General features: G+C 42.5%; 1 long non-coding RNA gene across 1 annotated transcript in view; it reads left to right on the plus strand.

Moving 5' to 3' along the window:
* The first annotated feature begins 769 nt into the window (after positions 1–769).
* Positions 770–12,149, plus strand: part of LOC309508615 — a 190,932-nt gene continuing 179,552 nt past the window's right edge. Inside the window, exon 1 of the long non-coding RNA XR_014209606.1 lies at positions 770–1,057. This is a non-coding gene — a long non-coding RNA (uncharacterized lncRNA). The remainder of the gene's footprint in view (positions 1,058–12,149) is intronic.

The raw sequence follows: 12,149 nt of genomic DNA on the forward strand, positions 1-12,149 counted from the left end.
AGACCAATGCAAGTTCGTTCAAAGGTTAACAAGGTATACTCATACGGGCTAACTGATGCAAACAGTTAGACAGTTAGCGGAGCCAATTAACTTGGGTCGACTAAGGACCTGAACTAGAGATTTGGCAGGCAGTAGCCTAGCGGGTCACGTGATGACACCGGCTGTGTGGTTGTCACTCTTTTATTTAGCTTCCTTGGTGGCTCTCACAGGTTACTGTCTCTAGGTGAAATGAAAGAAACAAATCACAACAGAACAAAGGATAGAAAAGATCAAAGTGAAACAAAACACTTGAACTGAGATAAAACAATAGTAACACGGTATGTGTTAGGGAGAATAAGGAGGCCTAAGCCTACTACCACTGCTAGGGTTTAAACTTCACTATAAACTTCAATTACTCCGTCATTTATGGTCATACAGAAAAAAGAAATATAAAAAAAGAATCTGTGATATTTCTCCTTTTGAATGTGTCCACTTACAATCAAATCAAAACATTGTGCTTTTGTAAAATAAAGAAAATATACAGGGTGTGCGTTCTGCCTCTCCGTCGCGGTGAACTTTTTTTTCTTGAGCACGTCTATAAACTGAAACAAAACTCAGCGAATACTTGTCACACATTTTTTATCCATATACCTTTATAAACATTTAAGTGTGTACTTTTAAATGATCGGATTCAAAACGAAAACAAATATTCTCTGTTTAAGTCATTTGTATAAAACTAACAAGATGTCCAGCTTCTCAAACGCTTGCTCGATCATTACAGTTAATTTGGCCACGCCCACTCGCGCAAAAGATATTCACATGCAAATCTCCACATGGAACGCGAACGCCCTCGTTACCTCAACAACAAAACACTTCACTTCACTTTTCGTCGAGTTTGAAAGACGTGCCTGAGCTTACATTGGATTTAGGCTACCTCAGAAGAAGAAGAACGCGATTTGAAGACAAGAAAGATGTAAGGTAAGAAATTCTTACATATTAGTTTGTTATTGTTGCATAAATGTCACGTTGCAGTTGAACTGTTGCTAGATATATGGGGAATATTATAATATTTAGACCCGTGTTTACTGTTACTGTGTTTGTGGATATCTGCTCAAACGTAGATATGTATATGGTAACTATAATGTTTTATATTTGAGCGCGATCGCGTTTGAATGTATCATATTTTGGATAGCGATCGCGTTTGAATGTATCATATTTTGCAGCGCGATCGCGTTTGAATGTAGGCTATCATATTTTGGATCGCGTTTGAAAGTATCATATTTTGCAGCGCGATCGCGTTTGAATGTATCATATTTTGGATGAAAGCAAAACGCACCAAACGGCTTCATGTTTTTATTATTACCTCATTTCATATCATCATAACGGATGGAAACATTTGAAGTAACATGATAATCAATATCTTTTTCTCTAGCTTAGTTGTTACTGAAATCTTTTGGAAGATTTATACTGCTATAGGTTATTTATTGTTATTATTATTTTATCCGGCACTGCGCATATACCTTATGCCTACAAGGCACAACAAATCTGGTGTTCATTATATTATTGTTGGAAACATTTGTGTGTGTGTGTGTGTGTATTCTGTGAATTTTAAAAAGGAATTTTAAAAAGCAATTTTAACCAGAAAAATCTCATATTTATTTCCAAAATCGTGCAGGCCTTTCTCTTGATATCAGTATGTTCACTTTTTTTTTTCAGGGCCCAGATGCAACTGAGGACTTCAACATTCACATGAGTCTCTGTACGTGAACATGGTAAATTGAAAATCTTGGAAATGAAAGGTATGTACAATGTTTTTAGGAATGGCACAAAGGTCTCTGTCTTTGAAATGCTTTTTTGGCATTTGTTGTGTATCTTTGGATTATGTTGTGTTGTAAATAAATCCAAACAATTTAAAAGCCATTCTTTTTTAAATCTCCTCATTTACAGTATTGTGCAAGGTTGCTCAGAATGACAGGGCCTGATAGCTCCTAATAGGGCTGTTAGGGGAGGTTCTTTGTCTTTCTCAGGTGTGAAAAGCTTACATATTAATGAGCTCCCGCATAAAGCTTTTTCACACAAAACACGTCGTAAATTTTTTAAATCAATATATTGTCTTATCTGAATGAGCAGTCAGGGTGATTTTCAGATAGTTTTGCAGCAAATATTCTTGGCTACGTCATACAATTTTCAAAAGTTTTGTGAAGAAATAATCAGTATGGGTTTCATGGCCTTATTTCAGTGAGAATTATTTTTTGTATTTTCACAAACCATGCATAAATGTCATTATCTCAAAACTACAAACTTTTACATACATGCTGCTGATATATTATTGTAGCAGAGTTTGTGCTGAATACAGTGTAATTAGACTTTAGCCATGAAAATGTCACAAGTAACAGAAATAACCAGAAATGTCAGAGCATGTCAGAACACCTCCAGGGCCCAGAAAACAGCTCAGACCTCAGAGGGTTAAGATAGGGCCTACAGGTGAGTGGGGGCTATCGGGGTAGAAAACCTACGAAGATGGTGTGGCTTGGAGAAGAGATGGGCCAATCATCAGACGGCACGGAAAGATTGAGTTCTCTTACGAGAGGTCTCTCGTACTGCGTAAGTATCTTACGCTAGGGGAAAATCCCTTTTCCGCGAGATATTGAAGCCAAAAAATTATCCTTAATTTTGTATTATTGTAAAACGCGTTGCAGCAGCATACAGACATAGGCAAGACGGCTCGTGTGCCGATTGGCTGTTCTGCGGCAACTGCAGCAGCCTATCGAGCGAGGCCTAGCATGACGTCAGACCCAATGAGGGTGCTTGGCGCCCACTGCGTCACGTCCTGCCGAAACGGGCGTGGCTTAGGCCTATAAATCCAGCTCCCAGGCAGCTGATGTCTGATTTTTCATCTCTTCAGCGAAGCACACGCATCGCTGGATCCGGAGAGAAGCCGCACCGTTCTGAGGAAGCATTTGCAGCGGGACGAGTCGTCACTGAAGTCGCTGGCCGCGCCGCCTTCAATCGCCTTCCTGCTGCGCTATCTGGCGCCTATATCCTTTACACTCTCTGCTGTGTGTGTGTTCGCCGACACACACTGTCTAAAAGAGCTTGCGTCTTTTTAAAGATGCCTTCCTGCGGCTCGTGCAGAGCCACACTCAGCGACGGGGACCGCCACGTTATCTGCGTTTCCTGCCTGGGTGAGGATCATGCAGCTCTCGCGCTCGCTGACGGCGGCTGCCATCATTGTGAGCTACTGCCTATGGCGACTCTGAGGACTCGTCTGGCATATTTCGCTGAGACTGCACCTCCGCCCGCTGTAGTGCCGCGGCGAGCCTCTGCCTCGAGTGGTCTACGCCTGAACAGCCTGCTCACAACCGGCTGGATGGATATTTTCTTCCTGGGGAGCGCGCTTCGCCTGCGTCCAGACCAGCGCCTTTTCTTCCTGAGATACACGAAGAAGTCGCTAAGTCTTGGAACGCCGCTGCTGGGCAGGCTGCTTCAGCGCTGCATACTATGGCCACACTGCAAATTCAGGACACCACGTCCTGGTCCGTTCGGACAACATGTCAGTGGTGTCCTACATAAATCGCCAGGGCGGCCTCAGGTCCCGAAACCTGCACAGGCTGACAGAACGCCTCCTGGTGTGGGCTCAGCGCAACCTGCTCTCGCTGAGAGCAGCGCATGTGCCAGGGCTCCTAAACGTAGGACTGGACAGACTGTCCAGGAACAATGTTCCGACAGGCGAGTGGTCTCTACACCCACAGACAGTCCAGCTGCTGTGGAAGAAATTCGGCAGAACGGAAGTAGACCTGTTCGCGTCTCAAGAAAACGCTCACTGTCTGGAATTTTTCTCCAAGAGCAGGGACGCGCTGTCTCATGTATGGCCCCGCCGCCCGCTCTATGCCTTTCCTCCCGTCTCTCTCCTGCCTCAGGTGATAGAGCGGATCAGGGAAGAAGGATGCTCAGTGCTACTCGTAGCGCCGTTCTGGAAAAACCAACCCTGGTTCCCAGTTCTGATGCAGCTAGCGAGCACTGCCCCATGGCCAGTGCCAGTGAGGAGGGACCTCCTCTCTCAGGCCAAGGGCTCGATTTGGCATCCGCGCCCAGAGCTGTGGTCCCTTCATGTTTGGGCCATCAACGGGTACCCACTGACCTCTCAAGCGGAGTGTTAAACACGATCACGCAGGCAAGAGCTCCGTCTACGCGACGTCTCTATTCCTCAAAATGGTCAGTGTTCTCCAGCTGGTGCACAGCTCATGGCGTGTCGCCCCCAGACTGTGGGGTGACGGAGGTTCTCTCCTTCCTACAAGAGCTGTTGGACAAGGGCAGGTCCCCTTCCACGCTCAAAGTTTATGTGGCGGCCATAGCAGCGTTCTCAAAAACAACGCTTGGTCAGTCAATAGGAAGGAACAATTTAGTCATCCGCTTCCTTAGGGGAGCTAAGAGACTGAATCCTCCCAGACCTCCCTCAGTCCCCGTATGGGACCTTTCTGTGGTACTGGAGGCCATGAAAGGTGACCCATTCGAGCCTTTACAGACGATTGATCTTAAACACCTGTCTTTCAAGACAATGTTTCTTCTGGCTCTCACTTCGGTGAAGCGCATAGGGGACTTACACGCGCTCTCAGTAAGCGCGACGTGCATGGAGTTTGGGCCTAATGACTCAAGAGTTATACTCAAACCTAAGCACGGTTATGTTCCAAAATCCCTCAACACACCGTTTAGGGCGCAGGTCATTTCCCTGTCAGCCCTACCGGTCTCTGGCGAGGAAGGAGACGCGAGCTTCCTTTGTCCAGTCAGGGCATTAAGAGCCTATGTGTCTCGCTCATCTGTCTTCAGACAGACGGAGCAGCTCTTCGTTTCGTTCAGCGGACGTTCCAAGGGACTAGCCGCGTCGAAACAGAGCCTATCCAGATGGATAGTAGACGCTATTGTGCTGGCATACACTTCCAAGGGTATGCTGTGCCCGTTGGGTGTCAGAGCGCACTCCACGAGAAGCATGGCTTCGTCGTGGGCCTGGTCAAGTGGGATTGCCTTGCAAGATATATGTATGGCGGCAGGCTGGGCCTCCCCGTCTACATTTATAAGGTTTTATAACCTAGAGGTTCCCGCCTTACAGGCCAGGCTGTTGTCGGTCTAAATATACCAGTACTGTCTGTTCTGATGCTATCGGTTCAGAATACTGTGTCTGCTGAGCACTGCTCGATGAGCACTGCTCGCTGATCGACCGCAAAATGCTTATGGGCAAATAAATAAGACCCACAATTTTTCATCAGCTCAGGCCGTACTCCGCCCTGTCTGTATGATGTAATTTGCGTCTAAGGGACGCTGCTATATGTGGAAGAGCGCGGCTCCGCCCCTCCCTCTTCCCGGACTCCCTGTGAGTTCCCCTGGTGATTATGCACTATATGAACCCCGGGCTTTCGCCCTTGGGTCTTTGGTGTCAGATCCCAGCACGCACGGCGTTTTACATTGGGTCCACTAGCGTAAGATACTTACGCAGTACGAGAGACCTCTCGTAAGAGAACGTATTCGGTTACTAACGTAACCTCGGTTCTCTCTAGAAGAGGGAACGAGTACTGCGTATCTTGCCGTGCATGCACACACTCTGGTTAGCTTCGGCGATGAAAAACCAGATATCAGCTGCCTGCGAGCTGTATTTATAGGCCTAAGCCACGCCCCTTTCGGCGGGACGTGACGCTAGGCCTCGCTCGATAGGCTGCTGCAGTTGCCGCAGAACAGCCAATAGGCACACGAGCCGTCTTGCCTATGTCTGTATGCTGCCGCAACGCGTTTTACAATAAAACAAAATTAAGGATAATTTTTTGGCTTCAATATCTCGCGGAAAAGGGATTTTCCCCTAGCGTAAGATACTTACGCAGTACTCGTTCCCTCTTCTAGAGAGAACCGAGGTTACGTTAGTAACCGAGTACGATTTAAATCTTGTAAAACACTTTTTGTTTGTAAAGGCAATATGCGCAAGGGGCGTCAACAATTCAACACCATAATGCATATTTAGTGATTCACACCTGAGGAGACAATGGGGCCCGCATACTTAATGAGCCATTCATTCAGGTGTGTCACCTATAGCCACAAGAAAGAATGCAAGAGCTATATATATATATATATATATATATATAATGAGCTCAATGAGTAGAATATATATATATATATATATATTCTACCAAATTGGTTCACAGTTGGAAGCATGTCAATTTTTTTTTTTTTCATTCAGGTGTGACACCTATAGCCACAAGAAAGAATGCAAGAGCAACAGTTGGAAGCATCTCAATCGCAAATTGTGCTTGCAAATTGACCTATAATATCCAAGGAAAACATGTCTAGTAATTGTGCAGTTAATTCTCATACTGTATTTTCAGTTTTGGAATATTTATCCTCTCCCCAAATTTGTCACTAATAAAACACAATAAAAATTATTTAAAGAAAAGGCTTATATTTAACTATTAATAGTTTGTTTACATCTACCTTGTAAATATATTTTTTTTATTAAAAAGGTTACAATTACAACAACAATTCAAGTGTAATCTTTCTTTGTAAAAACTAAAGTATACATTTTATCATACATATTTCAAAGTTAAGGATTTGATTGATTATTTGATTACTTTATTTTTGACAAAACATACTATATTTAACATATGAGCAAAAATTGGCAAACAAAAGCTTATTTGAGGTGGCAGATATTTTACAGTAAAAATGTATAATCTATCCAAAACTAATCAACGAAATGTTGTCTTTCATATGTCTGTAACATAGGTCTTTCGTTTTTATTATAAGAAATATAAATGTTAATTTGCAGTTTAATACGTTGCTTATACAAATACATTTTATTTCAACATATTTCAGTCGATTTTTACTCAATACAGTTTGCTAAAAACGAAACATTCATTCACACACAGAAACGCCTGACTGTAACGTTGTTTTTATGAAATATTAGGGCATATAAATGTTAATTTGCAGTCTAATACATTGCTTATACAAATAGCCTACATTTTATTTCAACATATCACACTCAGAAATGCGATTTAAATTTAAACTGTCTTTTTGCGAGCTGTGGTAAACAGCGCGCATCTCTGCCGTTCATTCATTCACAAACAGAAACGCGATTCACTTGAGAAGGAAAAAAAAACTTACTTCAGTATTCCTCAGCTCAGTCGGATCCTTGCTCCTCGAAATACCCGCACTTCTGAGGTACATTTTCCATTATTATTATTCCTCACAGCGCTGCGAGACGGTGTAAACAAGTACAATGATCTGATTAAACTTGTGTTTTCTCGAGCTGATATGGGGGCGTTTCACAGGCTTGCGTGGATTGCCGCAGTAATTTGCGTTTGAATAGCGCGCGCTCTCCGTGGGCGGAGTCACATTAAAAATAATTAGATGAGATGAGAACGACTGACATCTCGCTCTTTTCTTACAGATTACATGAACTGAGAATATTTGTTTTTTTATATAAATTACTTCATTTAAAAGAAGAGAATTCAAGCTTCATGCTTGTGTGTCTGTATGCCTGTTTGACTGAGTATTCACTGAGTTATGGTTCATTTTCGGACGCGTTTCAGAATGGACTTAACTGCCAGAGAGAAGGCAGAACTCGCTTCGTGTTTATTTTTCTTTATTTGGCAAAAAGCAAAACACTTTGTTTTTATTGTGAGTGTACACAAAAATAATACACATTTAACAGAATCGATTGATGTATGAAATGTGTTTGTAAAATCAAAGTCAACAGAGCAAAATGAATCTCTTTTGAACTGATAAAAATAAAAAAGCGAGCTGGTATCGCCGGCGATACAGCCGACCCCAGGGGGTTAAATAGACTCCTAAGCCTTTAATGGTTTGCCAGCTGATGTAGCCTACCTTTGGATAATATAATAAAAAATCTAACAACAATCAGTGTAATGACAATTTTATTCTTTGAATGAAAACACTTGAATTAGCCTAATTGAACACTGTCTGGGTCTATTAAAACTTCAGAATTGTATTCGTATAGACCTGCAACAGTGATAAGTTAAAGCTAAGAGTGGTCCAGACCAACCTTCCGAACATATGTGTATCTGTCTCTTGTGGACAGCCACACCCATTGACCAGAACGGTACTCAGGACGATGATGACGATGATGACCAGCCTGTACACTTTGTCGGCGAATGGCGTGTTGGAGGTGAATGTGAGCCTGATTCCATGTCTCCTCACTTCTACTTAACCAGTCATTCACTGCCGGGACATTAGTGGGTTCTCCAGACCAAGGGAATAGAGGCGGTTGAAATCCTAAAATGCATTGAAAGGGGGTCAATCCTGTAGCTGCCTTTTGGATGGAATTCTGGGCGTACTCAGCCCATATTAGGAAGCGACTCCAATCATTCTGATGCTGATTACAGTATGATCGAAGGAAATGGATGATCTCTTGGTTTAGTCTTTCAGCTTGACCGTTGGATTGAGAATGGTCTCCAGACGTAAGACTGAAATTGATATCAAGTAGGGCTGCAACAACGAATCGATTAAATCGATTAAAATCGATTATTAAAATAATCTATTAGAAATGTCATCATCGATTCGTAGTGTCGCGCGACTATTGCGCCACTCAGTAAGTCGCAGAGATTTTTGAGTATAAATGAAAAAAAGTTGAGTTGAGCGCGGAGCAGAGCTATGAGGCGCCGGACTGGACAAAAGCGAAGCGAACTCTGCGAGAGAGACCGAGTGTGTCCAAGAGTCTGCGAGCGACAGTGCCCGAGAGAGACCGAGTGTGTCTGCGCGCGAGAGAGACTATGGGCCCTATTTTAACGATCTGAAACGCAAGTGTCAAAGCGCAAAGCGCAAGTAACTTTGTGGGCGGGTCTTGGCGCTGTTGCTATTTTCTCGGCGGGATAAATGACTCTTGCGCCAGGCGCAAATCTAAAATGGGTTGGTCTGAAGTAGCTTCATTTTTCATAGGTGTGGTTTGGGCGTAACGTGAAATAAACCAATCAGAGCGTCATCTCACATTCCCTTTAAGAGCAGGCGCGTTTGTTCTAAAGCGGATTCCTATTATAACGGCGGATTTGCCAGGCGCGCGCCAGGAGCGGTTCACAGCCAAGGAGAGCAACGCTCTCGTCAGGGACGTTGGGGATGGAGAAACCCACCCAAATTAACTTCGGTTAAAAAGGCGTATGATACTTTGGGTAAATGTGTAAGCTAGATGTATGCTTTTATAATAAATTATCTATCTATCTATCTATCTATCTATCTATCTATCTATCTATCTATCTATCTATCGTAATAATGTATGATTTGCAAAAATGAAAACTGCTGCTTCTGTGTAGATGAGAGAATCAAAGTGTATGCGCGTTGTGCACACGTTACATTGATTATAGCCAAGCATGCGCCCTTAAAATAGCATATGAATAACATGCGCAACGCGCCACTGACTTTAAACTATTTTTTCCTGGTTAGTGGCGCAATTGTTTTCTAAACCTGCAAAATAGCATGAAGGAACGTTTGCGCCGGAACACGCCTCCTTTTTTGCGCTGAACCGCCCAGGGAGCGCAAGTTCATTCCCTAGTTTACCGACGTGCTTCTGTGGAGGGAAAAGCGCGCTTTGCGCGGGTGCAAAATAGGAATGATACATGCGTCGGTGTACAAAGTCAAATGCGCTGGGTGCAAGATAGGGCCCTGAGTGTGTCTGAGCATTAGTAAATTGGTACATAGTAATATATAAGTATAAGAGGCATGGAATTTCGATAAATGGACAACAATATTTAAATAAAACCAACAATTAAATTCTTACCACTGAATTAGCAGACGAAAACACTTTCTTGTCTGTCTCAAGTACCACTACAAGGGGAATATTTTTTCCACAATTTGCAGCACTGAATTTTTCAGTCTTTACTCTAAATGACTCAGAGAAACTTCACTGTATGCTCGGAAAGGATGAGCTGCAAAATACCTTACACACCACACCAGGTGGTCAGTCAAGTCAAGTCACCTTTATTTAAATAGCGCTTTTTACAATACAGATTGTATCAAAGCAGCTTCACATTGATAACATGAAAATAATACAACAAAGTTTGTTTCTAGAAGAAAATTGCATCATCGTCCACCCATAATAAGGCAGATCAATAATATTGTTGAATATTAAATGTCCCCAACTAAGCAAGCCAAAAGCCAAGGCAAAAGCCAAGGTGGTCAATCCATTGTATTTGTTTTTATTGTTTTTATTTTATTTTATATTGTATTTATATTTTATATACATTGTATTTATAATTAGTATTAGGATGGACCAGAGATATTATCTTCTGTTATAATTATTAGGGCCCAAGCCCTGAAAGGGCGAAGACTTGGTCCATATATCAAACACGCTTTCATGTAATAATATGAAACTCGGTACACATATAGATCTCATCGGGCCGAACAACTTTCGTGCTCTAAGTTTTACGCCAGCCCAACAGGAAGTCGGCTATTATGGGTTGTTTGGAAAACGCATGCTGTGGAATTTGATGTACTCCTCCTAGGAAATTCATCCATTCGCCTCCAAACTCGGTGTGCATGAAGTCAAGACATTGAAGATGATAAATTGCAGACGGATTTTTGATATCTCGAACGGTTTGGCCGTGGCGAGGAAACAAATTTATGGCGAGAAAATAGAAACAGGAAGTGTGTTATAACTTCTGCATTCATTAACTGATCTTGATGAAACTTCAGCAGTGTGTTCGTTGTAAGAGGTCGATCACATGGATGTGACTATTGTGAGTCAAAGTTATAGCGCCACCAACTGGCAACAGGAAGTGTGTCACTTTCAAAATGCTTTGAAATCACCCTCTTATTTTTACCCGATTTGCTTCAAACTTTATGTGTATAATGTAGACACACGGCAGATGTAGGCCTGTGAAAGGATTATTGATATCTTAGATACTGTTGCCATGGCAACGCATCAAACTTTAATATTCTTTTCGGATGCTTTTGAGACTCTTCACATGCTTGAAAGTGCATGAAACTCGACAGACACATCACATTTATTATTCAGTAGACATGTGCAAAGTTTCAGAAATGGGCGTGGTGAGGGGCTCAGTAGCGCCACCTTTAGTCAAAAATGGGGGCTTAGTTTTTCCTAGAATCACAAAAATCAGTATGTATATTGTTCTCATCGAGCCGGACAGCTTTCTAATTTACAATCATTAGCTCCAACCAACAGGAAGTCAGATATTTTGCTTTGAATGTGATTTTTTGGAGAATTCTCTCTCTCTCTCTCTCTCTCTCTCTCTCTGTATCTGTGTCTCTGTGTGTGTGTGGGGGGTGTGGGGGATTTGTCTGTTAGGAGAAATTTGCTTTTATAATTGTTTTTCAAGGTTTCAGGGGCTTTTGGGGCCCTTAATGTCCTCGAAAACTCTTGAAACTTTGCACACAGGTCAGAACCTGCGGCCATCAGGGCCGGGCTGAAGCTGGGACACGGGCGTGGCAGGGGGGCTCAACAGCGCCCCCTGGAGCGGGGTCCGAAAACTTGGTCCATAGATCAAACACGCTTGCATGAAATAATATGAATCTTGGTGCACATATAGATCTCATTGGGCCGAACAACCTCCGCACTCTATGTTACTAGCTCCGCCCAACAGGAAGTCGGCTATTATGGGTTGTTTGGAAAACTCTTGCTGTGGAATGTGAAATACTCCTAGAGAATTCATCCAATCCCCACCAAACTCGGTGTGCATGAAGTCAAGACATTGAGAATGCTAAATTGCGGACGGATTTTTGATAGCTCGAACGATTTGGCCGTAGCGAGGAAACAAATTTATGGCTAGAAAAGAGAAACACGAAGTGGTATAACTTCTGCATACATTAACTGATCTTGATGAAACTTCAGCAGTGTGTTCGTGGTAAGAGGCTGATCAGATGGTTGTAACTATTGTGAGTCAAAGTTATAGCGCCACCAACTGGTAGCAGGAAGTGTGTCACTTTCAAAATGTTTTTGACAAAAGTGGGGGTGTTAGTTTTACCCACAATTACACAAATCAGTACGTATATTGGTCTCATCGAGCAGGACAACTTTCTAATTTGCAAAAATTACTTAAAGTACTTTCTTTTTACCTTAAAACAAAATAGAATTTCTTATGTCATTTTACTTCTCTAGTAAATGCTTCTTGATTTAAGAATTTTTAGATATTTGGACTGGAAACAAAACAAAAATACTAAGTAAG

The sequence above is a fragment of the Leuciscus leuciscus genome, assembly GCF_965113295.1.
Source record: "Leuciscus leuciscus genome assembly, chromosome: 10".
NCBI classification, from domain to species: domain Eukaryota; kingdom Metazoa; phylum Chordata; class Actinopteri; order Cypriniformes; family Leuciscidae; genus Leuciscus; species Leuciscus leuciscus.